Below are 14991 nucleotides of genomic sequence, written 5' to 3'. Positions count from 1 at the left end.
CATCTTCCCTTTACCCCCAGCAAGCTGGGTACTCATTTTACCGACCTCGGAAGGATGGAAGGCTGAGTCAACCTTGAGTCGGATGCCTGAAACCAACTTCCATCGGGATCGAACTCAGGTTGTGAGCAGAGCTTACTACCATTCTGGGTAAGACTTTGGTGTGCCATTCTGGGAAAGACTTTTTGGTGGCCACGGAGGCGGTGACTACAAAAATAACCCTTATCCTTGTTACAAACCAGGTGGATCGCAGGGCAGCATGAAAATATTCTGTTCACAGCCTATTGGAATTGATAGAACGGGGGTGGGTGGGGTGGATAGCCAGTTTAACAAATACTGGAAGCAGCCAGAGAAGAAACCAATCACTCTATATTTCTCACTGTTATGTGCGTCTATAGGATTGGAGTGCTGGGCCACTTCAGCCGTTAATGTGCGCCCAGCTTCAAGCATCTCATGCATGATTTTGAGAAATGTTTTATTTAGATCAAGGGAAGCTGCCAGCTAAGGCTTCAAAAAATGCCGAAAAGAGGTCGTCAAAGAGCATATGGCACTTACAAAGTGCACGCTCTCCGAATGAAGTCTGACAACCAATGCAATCCAAAAAACTGCACCAGACACATCCCCTTCCATTAATTCTCCCTCCCCCACCAGCTGTACACACTCAAAAGAATCCACTCCAAAGTTTTGAAACTCAAAATCAGCAGAACGACATTCCATTTAGCGTTGGGTGTGAGTTTTGTCATCCCAATGATTGGGGATACTAAAACCAACTTTATACACAGTTATACACGAGCAGTCACGCGGATTTACGGGATCATCTTTGGTAGTGAAAAAAAATTGCTATAGAGGCTCCAAGAAAAGCTCTTGGGGAAACTGTCTGCATGCCAGCTAGTTGGGTGTCCAGTATTAGCTCCAGCACCATTTGAAGCGCAACATGTACATTCCCCTCGGGAGAAACAAAATCCAAAGATGGGAAATCAAAAGTGCTTCATTAAGACTCGCCGCATTTGCCAGGGACGTTCCTCACATTTCTATCAACGTTTCTTTTCTATCTGGAAAGTCCACGGTAGATTCTTCTCGCAAGCCGATCAAGATAAACTGCAAGCGCCCTTTTGTGTATCTGTCAGTAGCTGCGCAAACAAGCTGTTCGGCATGCTTTCCCCTGGACCTGGCAAAAGGGTCCCCCAAACCATTTGTGTCAGCTATGCCATCTATACTTTGTTGAAGAACTGATCGGAGAATATTGAATCCTACCCTCCATTCTCCTTCCCAACCTCAGAAACGGTTGCTGCTCCCACCTCGTACGGCCCTGGCGCCTAGCTGCCATTTCCCAGTGACAAGATAACAAGAGCATACCACTACATGGCTGAAACTTTGGGACTCTTGCCTTTCTGCTATGGTAGCATTCAAGAAAACGAACGTCCTATTTTCGGGGAAAAAACTCAGCTTAAGAAAACTAGAAGGCAAAACTCTCAGAATAAAATCAATAACCACCAGGAAAAAAAACATCCAAAACCAACAAAGCTAGAAACACTTTTAACCACTCCCTAACAGCTTTCAGAATAAGACAAAAAGCTCTGTATAGCTTTCACAGGGAAGGAGCAAGTTGGCAGCACAGGAATCCCAAGGGAGGGCGTCCCAGAGGCTGGGATTAACAGCCTCCCCCCCCCCAAAAAAAAGACCTACCGCATGTGTCTATCCCTCTGCCTCACCTCCATGCCTCACCTGGTGTGTGTTTTCTTTGCTAAAGGGAAGGGGCCGCGGCTCAGTGGTAGAGCTCTGCTTGGCATGCAGAAAGTCCCAGGTTCAATCCCCAGCATCTCTGGTTAAAGGGACCAGGCAAGTAGGTGATGTGAAAGACCTCTCTCTGCCTGAGACCCTGGGGAACCTCTGCCGGTCTGAGTAGACAGTACTGACTTTGATGGACCAAGGGTCTGATACAGTAGAAGGCGGTTTCATGTGCTCATTTGAGAATATAAAGGTATCCCTTTAAAACATAAACAGATAATACAGGCGGGGTCATTGCTCAGTGGTCAGAGTACGGGCTCCGTATTTAGAAGGTCCCCCCGTTCGATCTGAGGTTTATCTCCAGTTTAAAAGGATCTCAGGCACTGGGAAAGCCACTGCATCTCCGAGTAGACAATACTGAACCTGGGGGGAACGATGGTTTAGTCCACCATAACCATTTTCATAGGAGCAAGGCCTTTATGTTACTTTTTGCACTATAACATTCAGCATGTTTTCAGGGGGAAAAGGTGAGACTCCCCCCCCCCCCGGTTACAAATAAGTAGACCTCTTGAAACGGAAGAGCCCATTTTAAAGCAGAGAGAGGATCTCAAGCTTGAAATTTCATCAACTACGCTTGTTCGGCTCCCGCTTGCTCTCAAGAGCAAAGGTATCGGGGGAACAAACATTTATAATATACATGCAGCAGTCAAGTGAAATACATGCAATTGGGTTTGAAGAAGGGGGGTGGGAATCCTCCTGAAAATTAGACTGTGTTTTCTAATCTCCAAAAAGTTGCTGCTTGGACAATTTTCATTTTTGTAAAATGACAAGTGATACTTCATTTTTAGTAAAAGGTTAATGCTAAGTCTCCCAAGTTTTATAAACTGTGCTCTTTCCATAAAATAAACTCCTGCATGCTGGTGTGTAAGATTAGAGAAAAATGTGCATGCCACTGAAAATGGATGGATTTTGCATTTCAAGGTGACAAGAACAATGTCAGGCACAATCAATCGATCACTGCATAATTATTATTGCAAATGATCCATATCCATGCCGCAAATCTTAAGGGGAATTTAATGAAGCAGTAAGCACATCAATAATAAAATCTACTTGGTCTCTGTTAAATCTCATGATTCATAAATATGTTGGCATATATTATTTCTTTCCTCAAAATCCCATATGGATATTTAAGGGGGGTAAATTATGTGGAAAGCAAGGATTTGTTTTAAAAATCAAGAATAGTTAGGACACAATCCAGTCAAAAGGTAAGTGCTTTCCATTCTATCCTTCTCAAATCAATGGGACTTAGAACACTTTCATGCTAAGTTTTATTTCACTTTGTTTTCAGAATTATCTTCAAGTACTTAAAGGGCTGTCATATAGAGGAGGGTGCCGAGTAGTTTTCTGTTGCCCCAGAAGGTCGGACCAGAAACAACGGGTTGAAATTAAATCAAAAGAGTTTCCATCTAGACATTAGGAAGAATTTTATAACAGTTGAAGCGGTTCCTCAGTGGAACAGGCTTCCTTGGGAGGTGGTGGGCTCTCCTTCCTTGGAGGTTTTTAAGAAGAGGTTAGATGGCCATCTGTCAGCAATGCTGATTCTATGACCTTTTTTTATTATTGTTTCTTTTTATACAAATTTCAAATATATATTTCTTATTCTACATACATTGTTTGTATAACGTATAACGTTATATGTATAACGTACTTTTCTCATTCCCTTCCATCCCTTCCATCCCCCTCCCTAGCCCCACTCCTTCTCCTTATATTTTTTAGTCTCTTAACCCCAGCCACGGGCACAAAGTCTGGATCTTCCACCGAATGCCTTTTCTTCCTTCCGTTGATATCCACTCTAAGTAGGTCTTCCATCTACTCGTGATTTCCCTGCTCTTGTTTTCCCATGAAGTCTTCTGGCGCATCATCTCGACGATATCCGACTGTATAAATTCAAACAAATAGCTGTGCCAGATTTCTATAGTCCATTTACTTTTATCCTTCCAACCCAGAGCTATTACTGCTTTGCTTGCTAATAACATAACCTTGAATATGGCCTGATCCCTCTTGTTTACCCCCAGGTTCCCTGTTGTGCTCATTAACATTAGGTTAAAATCTATGGTTAAGGATACTTTACAAGTTATCCTTATAATTTCTAGTATTTGTGTCCAAAAGTCCCTAACCTCTGGGCATTCCCACCACATGTGGGAGAACCAACCCTTAGATTGTCTACAGTGCCAACACATGGGGCTTAGTCCTGGAAACATATTCGCTAATTGCGCTGGTGTTTTATACCATTTTGTAAAAAAATTATGTTCCCATTCATTGAATTTAATCACTTTTATTTCTCTAGTCCTTTCATAATTTTACCTGCTGTGTTTTCTGATATCTGACCTTCCTTACTCCAAGTTTTTTTGTAAATATGTTATTGTCTTATCTTTATTTGAAATCATTTTCCTGTAGATTAGCTGATTAGCTGACCTTAAGCCAATGATGAGAAGGAGGGCATCTTGGCCATCTTCTGGGCATGGAGTAGGGGTCACTGGGGGTGTGGGGGGGGGAGGTAATTGTGAATTTCCTGCATTGTACAGGGGATTGGACTAGATGACCCTGGTGGTCCCTTTGATTCTATGATCCTTATACGGGAGGTATTCTTCTCACATTAAACCATTACCCATCTTCCCGCCTATGTAGTCTTATCCCACCCTTTTTTCTAAGAAGCACAGGTCAGGGTACATAATTCTTCTTTCCTCCATTTTATCCTCACATTTTATCCTCATTTTTTGTCCATTTTATCCTCCATTTTATCCTAATTTTATCTAAATTTTATCCCAAGAGCAGTTGACTGGATCACCCAATCAACTTATTTCCTGACTGGGCATTGTAACCCAGCCTTCTAATACTAATACTTTAACTACTATATCACACTGACTGAGAGTAAGAACTTACCAGCTCTAGAAAAACCTAATCACCATGTTTCTGTATAAGCTGCTGCCTTGATCTGGGGGCAGAGATCCTTCTGTATCTAGCCACGAGACAGAATCAGATGTTGTTAATATCCAAGTCCCCCATGGAAGAATCAAGACACCACACTGAGTGGGAGTTAAGCTGGGAGAAGCGGCAAATCATCCAGAGAAGCAGCAGGTAGCCTCCTCTGCGGGTGGACCACTCTTCCGGGTCCCAGGTGTCCGAGCGCCACAATCACACCCAACAGAAAGCAAATTCAGAGGTGCATCCGCCAACCTCCTCTACGGATATTCCAGTAAAACAGATTTAAAATGAAGCGTTCAGGGCTGTACTGCGACTACAAACGTATATTATTGTTATTAATCACTGCAGAGCTCTTTTGGGTTTGCAAACTGCTTAACTCATTAATCCTCAATTAAACTTTTTTTGGAGCAGCGCCATTAATATTCTTGTTTTACCGTAGGACAGAAGGCATTATTTAGGGAGATCTCCCTCCCCCCCACCCTGAAGGTTCAGATCATTCCCCAACCCCTTCGGATCACATGCTCTATGTGTTTCTTTCTGCAAGCCCCCGTTTAAAGTCAGACTCAAACTAACAATTGGCCTGCACTGGCTCAGCCTATCCAAATGCAGGTCATTTTCAAGTATTGCAATAACAGCCCACTGGGAAAGCTTTGGGATCTTCTGTTAGTTAATTGTGGCTTTGACTTCATTCAGTGGATACCTTTTTTTTTTTCAATTGGTCCTTTCATCGCCAACCCCATGATGGCTTCTTTGTATTCCAAGTTACTCCATTATTCAGCCTGATTGAGTCAAATGCTCTTGAAGAAGCTTGAAATCCGTGTGTGTGTGCGCGCTCTATTATTAAACCATCCTCTGTGTTTCTCCCCCCCTTTTTTTCATTGTAAATGGCAAAAGGTACATATTTACTCAACAACGGCGGCTGTGCAGTTGGCTACAGAACAAGAGGCGGCTCGTTTTATCCCCAACTCCTCTCAAAATCAGCCTGGCAGTCACTGAGATTTGGGTGGGGGGAAGGAATTGACAATTCCCAGCTAATACATTTGATGGCTCTTAACTGTGCGGAAGCTTCAGAAAGATCCACATTTGGAAAGAAGTTTGCCAATTGCACTGCTCCATTCTGAATGCATGGGACACATAATGAGAATCCTATACTGTTCTTTAAAAAAAAAAAAACCCTCTCATTTATTTTGGGTAGCAACACTTCTTTATTTATAAATGCCAGTCTTGAAAATCAAACTTATCCTGCTCACAGTGCCCACTTTCTCTTGAGCCGACCACTCCATTCTCTCAAATTGCTTAGAATCATACAGTTGGAAGGGACCGCCAGGGTCATCTAGTCCAACCCCCTGCACAATGCAGGAAATTCCAAACTGCCTAACCCCCACCCCACCCCCAGTGACCCCTACTCCAAGCTCAGAAGATGGCCAAGGTGCCCTCCCTCTCATCATCTGCCTAAGAATCAGCATTGCTGACAGCTTGAGGACGAGCAGCACCGAGAGCAGCCATGAACCCGTAGACTTTACTTCTCTCCTGCTCAGTTATCTTTGGTGCTGCAAAACACGTACAAGTACACAAAATATTCTCAGAAATAAACCTCTTATTAAAAACAAGTCAATACAACTTCACAGACAGGCAATGGAACAATTGAATCGGGGTGGGAGGAGAGGTAAGGAAAGATTGCCCTGTATATCTTACTAAAAGGAAACTTGACTTTAAAAAAAAAAGACATTCGCTCTATTTTCTTTGAAGGAAAGATTGTCAAAGAAGCTCAAGAAACATCTTAAAGTTGGTCATTATCTCAGAAAAAAAAATCCATTTTCAAATTATTTCACCGTCTCCTTCAACAATTTGTAATAGTGTTGTGCTTGATACTTAATATTGGCTTTGCCGCTGATGGAGTTTTGCGTCAAGGAGCCAATGAGCTCACCAAGAGGACATACAAAAGAATAGGCAACGGCGTAGAAGCCGAAGCCAACAGTAGAGTTCCTTGGTACAATCCTGTGGCAAAATACATATGAAGCTGCCTTCTACTGAATCAGACGCTTGGACCATCAAAGTCAGTATTGTCTACTCACAGGCAGCGGCTCTCCAGGGTCTCAGGCAGGGGTCTTTCGCATCACCTACTTGCCCAGTCCCTTTAACCGGGGATGCCGGGGATTGAACCTGGGACCTTCTGCATGCCAAGCAGATGCTCTGCCACTGAGCCACGGCCCCTCCCCATCAGTATTGTCTTCTCAGACCGGCAGCAGCTCTTCAGGGTCTCAGGCAGAGCGGTCTTTCACATCGCCTACTTGCCTAGTCCCTTTAACTGGAGATGCCGGGGATTGAACCTGGGACCTTCTGCATGCCAAGCAGATGCTCTACCACTGAGCCACGGCCCCTCCCCACAACTGTTTGAGGACATTGGAATGGACAATGACAGGTTCCCTGAATGCTTTTCCCTGGTGTCAAATACAGCCCTGGGGTTTGGGGACCAGCAAAATTAGGCCAAAAGATTCCTTTCCCCTACTCTAGGCAAAGGATAATGTTGCAATCGCCACTCTGTTCCCAGGGTTTAACCACACACTTTAAAAAAAAGATATACTGCAAGCCATCTTCAATTCCAGAAGAAAGGCAGGATATAGTTTTTTTTATAAAGTATTAGTAAATAACAAGTGGGGACCTGCAATACTAGCGGGGGGGGGGGTCCTCACTGGCACTGCCGGCAGCCCATCACATATATATACATGGCCTGACCTGGATAGCCGCAGGCTAGCCTGATCTTGTCAGATCTCAGAAGCTAAGCAGGGTCAACCCTGGGTTAGTATTTGGATGGGCAATGTCCCAGGAATACCAGGGTCGTGATGCAGAGGCAGGCAAGAGCAAACCACCTCCGAACGTCTCTTGCTTTGTGAATTTACGGCACTACATATATTTATGTTATTTATTTATATGCCATTCTCCCTGGGAATGCATTAGGACTGCAGATATCTGAAACCAACCAGAAATCTAGAAGATAGACCTGAAGCGTAGCGTACTAACATGACATATTAAGCAGTGCAAAAATCATAATGGTTGTAGAGAACCTCTTGCTAGTAAAAATCTGGAGCCAAACTAAATATTTGCAAAACATTTAAAACATTCCACAATTTCCTAATTTGTCCACTTTAGGCTTATGTATGAAATTCTGAAGCAGAGATTTGAATACCCAGTCTAAACATGACTTCAAAATTCAACTGCTTTTAGACTTGTTGGTGTCTCATTTTCATCATCATCATTTTGGCAGGCATCAAATATGAAATCTCATAAGCTGTCAAATGTCCAATACTTAACATCTCTGCATCTACACTTTCAAATGTTGTCACATGCTAAACACCACTGCGAGCACACGCACACAAGCCTCAGACGCTGCCATACATTACATACTAATAGCAAGCCAACTATCAAACACTGTCAAACACAAAATATCGCGGTTTGGCTGCTCCTGTCTAATGTCAAACATTATACTCAAATATTGAAATTGAATTCGAAACGTCTAAAAAAAATGTCACCAGGTGCCAAATAGAGATATCAAGCATTTTGGGTCATATTCAGTACATATCTGGAGAACATTCAGTGCCAAACATCTGAAGATTGAAATTTAGAAGAGGTATTCCAATCCAGCTTTAACACAGATCTGCATCTGCTGTATTGGGACAGTACACTTCGTCGTCCAGCAGCAAATAAATAATACAGAACCAAAACAGGATGAAGATGTAGTGGCACCAAAATTGGCAGAGCATTTTCCAGTGGAGATGGTAGAAATTCGGTGTATTAAAGTGGGTGAAAAAAGAAGGAAATGTAATCCAACCCAATCCATGCACTAGTAAACACTTGAGGTGTTCAAAAGGACGAACTGCATATTTAAGGAAGAAAGTTCAGCTCAGCATCTATTATGAAACAACCTCCACAATTGCTGGGTTTTGCAACTGTGAAGAATAGATTCTGTGCCACTTCTTTTTTCTACAATGTAATTTGTTTGTTGAACTTACTCCTTTTACCCTGGTTCAAGTAGTTGGAGGCAGTGATGTGAAACCTTATTTTCGAAGCTTATTATTTCTTAGTGAACACATGAAGCTGCCTTAGTACTGAATCGAACCACAGGCTCACCCAATCCACTATTGCCCAGTTTGACTGGCAGCTGCAGCGCTCCAGTCTCAACTGGAAAGCTTTACGAGCTATGTTTTTAACCAGAGATGGACACTGAGTCCCTATGTGAGTAAAGAAAGTATTCTACTAGTGACCTCTGTATTTCTATATTTATGCTTTCTTTAAAGAAAGTTATCCAAATCAGCGAAGAGTAAAAAAAGGAAAGAAGAAAAAGTATATGCCAGTTGCTCTTAAATCTGTCATATTTCATCTACGAATAGAAGGCACATCGAACATTTCCCTAAAAGAAAGGACATTTTAATCTAATACCTGAGGGCACCCCTGTGGAGGGTAAGTGGTCAAGGTAATGGGCAAGTGGCCAAAAGACCCTGCTTCTAATCCCTCCAGATGATACCACTCTCACTGATAGGATGTGATGTTGTATACCACTGTGGGTCCCCCCATTAGGAACAAAAGCGGGGTATAAAATTTGAAATTAATAAATAAAGCAGGGAACTCTCATCCTGATCTTAACTGATTGGGCGGGTTTATGCAGGAGGTTGTTATATCAATGAGACTGGCTTGTAGAAAAGGGTGTTCTTGTTCTTAGCACTGCATTCAAGCGATGGCCATGAACAGGTCTGGCAGAGCTCCAGAAAGCAATGGCGCTCAAGGGTCAGCTACAGAAGCCCTTCTTATTTGGATCTGGTTCAAGACCCTCTTCCTGCACCCTGCGTTCAACTCGACGTAGCGGGCTGGACAGCTCCCCTGCTATTTCAGCAACGTCATCGCAGATCCCAGCTGCTCGACTTGCTGAATAATTGGCCTTTGCTAACCAGTGGAGAATCTGAGCTTCTCTTCCAGCTTTGACAAGAATGGGATGGACACTTAGCATTTGCACAAAACTAGTGCTCAAATCATTCCACGTACAGAGTATCAAAGTAATCACTACACTTGCTAGATTCGGGTCCAGTAGCACCTTTGAGACCAACAAGATTTTAGGGGTATGAGCGTTGGAGAGTCAAAGCTCCTGTCATCAAATACCTGAAATCTTGTTCTTCTCAAAGGTTCTCTAGTTGTTCGACTGCCAACTAACATGGCAACTCTCTGAAACTATTATCATTATAATTATGATCCTGCCCAGCAGGTTGACGAGATTCTCCTCTTAGTGAGGGAGAGGGGGGGTGAGGGGCAGGGAAGGCTTAACTATCTAGTGAACTTGTGGGAGAACCTGCTCATAACGGTATGTGAGCATTTGCTAGTGCTGGAAGTGAGTGAATGGTTGGGGTGTACACATTGAGTCATATGTAAAGAAACTGCTGGTCTCTATACAAAACAAAAACAAATACAAGCCAGCAGCGTCAGCATCAGCATACAGAAGCATTTGGGTCCATTTACTACAAACTTTTTCTAAGAGCTGCTGTTGGGGGGGGGGAGGTAGTTGTGAATTTCCTGCATTGTGCAGGGGGTTAGACTAGATGACCCTGGTGGCCCCTTCCAATTATTGAACACATGAAGCTGCCTTATACTGAACCAGACCCCCGGTCCATCAAAGTCAGTCTTGTCTACTCAGACCAGCAGCGGCTCTCCAGGGTCTCAGACTGAGGTCTTTCACATCACCTACTTGCCTATTCCCTTTAACTGGAGATGCCGGGGATTGAACCTGGGACCTTCTGCATGCCAAGCAGAGGCTCTACCACTGAGCCACGGCTCCTCCCCCAATGCCCCTTCTATTTTATGATTCTAATATAGTGTCTAGGAGAACAAACTGAGCTGGTTCAACTCTTAGCCTTAAACTTAACACAACATAGACTAGATGACCCATTACAGGGGGCTTGGGTTGCCAGTAGCAGCTGGCAACCCAGTGGGAGCACTTGAGGGGTGGGGGACAATCTTTTTTGCATTGTGCTGACATGCAACATCACTTCCAGTGCAAAACCAGAAGTGGCGCCATCATGTTAGGGTATCATGTAGGTGCTGTGAAATACAGGCAGGATGGTGCTGCTGCAGTCGTCTTGCTTGGGGGCTTCCTAGAGGCACCTGGTTGGCCACTGTGTGAATGGACTGCTGGACTTTATGGGCCTTGGTCTGATCCAGCTTGGTTTTTCATATGTTCTTATGCATGCCTAAAGCAATTCTTTTGAGCCCAGCCAGAACTGTTTCCTTGCACAGGTTGGTTGCCTTCCCAGTCTAATTTGTTATTGACCCAAAATAAATGGATTAAGAGAGTGTCCACTACAGACCTGGAATCAGTTGTTTTCTCCACAACGATCTCATCTACCTGTTCTCTAGGCCTCCTTGACCCCCCAGTTAACTTACTGGCAAAGAGGCCCAAACTAAAGGATTCAATCTACCTACTGCAGAGTTCAGAATCAACCCTAGGTTCACACCGGCAATAGTTATTTATCTTGTTGCATTTTCCAGGGCTATACTTTTTATGAGCCCTGACCTGGATGGCCCAGACTACCCTGACTTGTCAGATCTCAGAAGCTAAGCAGGGTCAGCCCTGGTTAGTATTTGGATGGGAGACCATCAAGGAATACCAGGGTGGCTATGCAGAGGAAGGCACTGGCAAACCACTTCTGTTAGTCTCTTGCCATGAAATCCCCCAAAGGGGTTGCCGTAAGTCGGCTGCGACTTGACGGCACTTCACACACACACACACACACACACAAACACACACGTCCTTTTTATAGCAGAATTGAAGCATTATGAATTAATAGCAGACACACATTGCTTTTCAGTCAGTAATCAGTTGCTGTTTAATATAAAAGGACACAGGAGTGAGCCAGATCTCAAAGGCAAAGCCAGATTTTTTTAAAAAGGGCTTTTTGATACTTTGATGATATGGAATTTATTTGCAAAGTTTTCCATAAGATCTTCAGGGTGGGTTTTTTTATTATTTTTTGGTGAAACAAATAGTTGCTAATTAAGCAGAGAGATTTTTTTGTTGTGGTGGTGTTTTCACAAAACTTTCTTCACTTGACCTCAGCTTAGAATGGCCCATGAACCAAAACCCCTTCCATTATACATTATGCTTAGACAAGTGTGCCGGGTGTACATAGTTTGGTTTATGTGGCAAAAGTGTCATTTTCCTCACTCTGAGAGGTTTATCTAGCTAGGGATCAAATCCCATTATTTGATTTGAAAAATGCCTTCTTTTAAATCACAGACATGAAACACACCAGTTTTGAACCCTGCCTGCTATTGGATTCACTTAGGCTAATCAGAGGAGCCAATTAATATTGCAAAAGATTGCAGCATTTTACCAAGCAGTTTCATTACTGTCCCATATCAGGTACTCAAGAAACACACTGCTTCCCATCTCAGCCACCAGAAACATCCGAAGACAGGAGCTGCTTATAGATTACGGCCAGGCACAAAAAAAAATACCCACATCTCTAGATTCACTGGTATGACAATACTACACAAAGCATATTAATCACCCACCGGACCACGCTTGATTTTAAAATGCAAAATGGCAACTGAAATAAAATAATGCAGCATTAGATCATTGCAGAGGTCAAATTGACCATACAAACTTCGGGGAGATATTCCTAGATACCTACACAAGTCCAATTGCCAAGCATACAAAGACTTTCACAGATGGAAGAAATTTCAACAACAATGCAAAATTAATGTAATTGCTGTGTATAAAATAAAGGGCACAAAAAATTCAGAACATGATTACCTGTTTGCATCGCTAAGGGAAGGGAAAAGTAATATACATCTTCTTTAAAAAAAAAAACACCTCGGTTTCCCCAGGGGCTAGGTACTTGAAACAATATTAATATTATCGACTAGGAGGGATATAATTATATTAAATCCTGAAGTTAGTGTCAGTGTGAAGTCTTCATATCAGGCTGTTGTATGGATTTCCACATTTTCACATTCAAGTTACTGCAGATATTTACTCAGCGAAAGAGGAATTTCAGAGAGAGAGACAGAGAGACAGAGAGAGTGTCTCCTAGATCTGTATATCAGAGGTCCATGAGACCGAATATTCCTACTGTACCAAAAAGTAGAACTATATTCTAACTATTGGTTGTTTGCCAGATACACACATATGCCATATGTATTCCCATATCACTATGGAACCAACTACAATCAAGGATAATGCAACCTCATAATTCCCATCACGGAGTCAACTATTCTGATTTTGAGACTTCATTAAAAATATACTGGTTTATATATCCACAGAGTCAAATTGATATCAGAAAGTGGTGCTTGATGTTATTTTGGGTGAGGGGGTATCAGAAAGTGGTGCTTGGGTTATTTTGGGTGGGGGGGTAAGGAAAAAAAATAACAACAGATGTGATAGTAGCCCTTTTCACAGTGATAAATGTTGCTAATAAAAATCCGAACCGCCTGTGAAATACCGGTCAAAAAAGAAGAAAATAGGAATGGAAAGAGTTGGCTTTTAAAGGTCAAAGATTAATTACTAAGAAAGCAGGTCAGTGAGATTTCTGAGCCCAAGAGGGCACACCATCAAAAGCTGCCTCATATTGTGCGCGTTGGGTTATAACAAACACACATATCAGCAATGGCTGGGGAAGGAGAGTTCATAAATACTATGAGCTAGACTTCTTGTCGGTACTGCAGATAATGAAAGGCTGTATTGCTACCTGTAATTAAACTTTTTGCAAAAGTTTTCCTATCAGCAAATCTTCATGCTGTACAAAGTAAAATTAAACACATAGTTGCACACACAAGCCCTTGGCCTTAAGGTTTTAATGCTTCCTAATCAATTCTGCCCAAATGCAACAAAATCCAGCACAGTTCGCAGAACTTGTCATTTCTACCTCTCAACTCCAATAAATCTGTAAATTATTTCCCATGTAAGTCAAGGGTGTGTGTGTGTGTTCAAATCCAATTTTGTGAAGTTTGCAGAGGCAAATTCATAAAGGCTGGTTAAAGAGGGGGAAATGCTTTTTTTCTGTACCTAGCCTATGACAAAGTCTTCACTGAAACAAATACTCATGCAGTGACAAGAAAATTAAGAGAGCGAGAGAAAGGGGGTTTAAAAAATTGAAGAAGCTGCAAGCCATAATGTGACTTGATTTTGTAAGCACATGGATAGATTTAACTGGTGGGAAACTAAGCTGACTTCATTCCGGTATGCAACGGGAAAACCAGAAATAATCAGACTTGCTGACAGGCAAAGCTCTTGGAAGACCAGCCCAGGTAAAGGAACAGAAATAAGTTGTGTAAATACTGCTATATTGGTGACAAGCGACAACCATTTATCACAGGGTCCAACAAAATTAGCACACTGCACAGAAAGAGGTGGAAAATACATACACACATACATTCTGCCATTAGCAGCGCAAACCAAAATTTATGGAGAGCAACCACATATCACATACTGTATATTTAGCAATTTAAAACCCTGCGGATCAACTGCTACCAGTGCAGATTCTCTACCTCCCCGCTCCAAAGTAGGCACACATTTCCTTTTCTAATTGTGCAGGGGTGTTTTTGCTGCTTTAAAACTGCTGTGGGATGTGTGTCTGAACAAAACAAAAAAACCGCTTGATTTATTGCACTAATTTGTTCCTGCATTTGACCAGATGTAATTGCCCCCGCTGCAAGTCTTATTCCGGCTGCTTAGCTGAAACGGATTTGTATCCAAACAGGGGATGGTGGGAAAAGTTAACACTCTGAATGGAGGACTGCATAGGAATGTTCCACTGCTCGTTGACAGGTGCCATTTAACCTGAAGCATCGTAGGATCAGCGAGAACATTCCTACTACCACGGACGCCTGGGTCGAGTAATGCAATTCCAAACTACTAACCAGTCTCCACAATGACCAGTCCTCCTTAAAGTAAGCACATATCGTGCAGCTACAAGTGATGCCGTGTTCATAACCAATGGAAATCTCAAATGCACCATTTGGAAACACTTTTTTTAAAAATAAAGAAGATACAGGGCAGACATGCATGCTCTCTCTCGCACACAAACACAACAAGATTTCACTGCAAAGCCCGAGCAATTTTTTTTTTTTTTTTTAAAGCACAATGTAACATTTACGAATCCGGCTTGTTTCAATTCCCATTGGTCTTGCAACTAACATACACTCCCCATGCAAACTCGGCTGAGCTGCTAACCTGCAGAACAGCCAGCATTTAACACACTGCAAAGCGATTCCCCTCATTCCCCCCCCTCCATCCGT

The 14991-nt window shown here is 42.7% G+C and overlaps 1 protein-coding gene across 15 annotated transcripts in view; it reads right to left on the bottom strand.

Moving 5' to 3' along the window:
- RBFOX1 (RNA binding fox-1 homolog 1) overlaps positions 1-14991 on the bottom strand; it is a 1240357-nt gene that overhangs the window by 395756 nt on the left and 829610 nt on the right. The window lies entirely within an intron of this gene.

This window comes from Euleptes europaea, chromosome 21 (assembly GCF_029931775.1).
Source record: "Euleptes europaea isolate rEulEur1 chromosome 21, rEulEur1.hap1, whole genome shotgun sequence".
In the NCBI taxonomy this organism is placed as follows: Eukaryota; Metazoa; Chordata; class Lepidosauria; order Squamata; family Sphaerodactylidae; genus Euleptes; species Euleptes europaea.
Note: the sequence above shows the minus strand (reverse complement) of the source record. Positions and strands in the feature narration are given on the sequence as shown.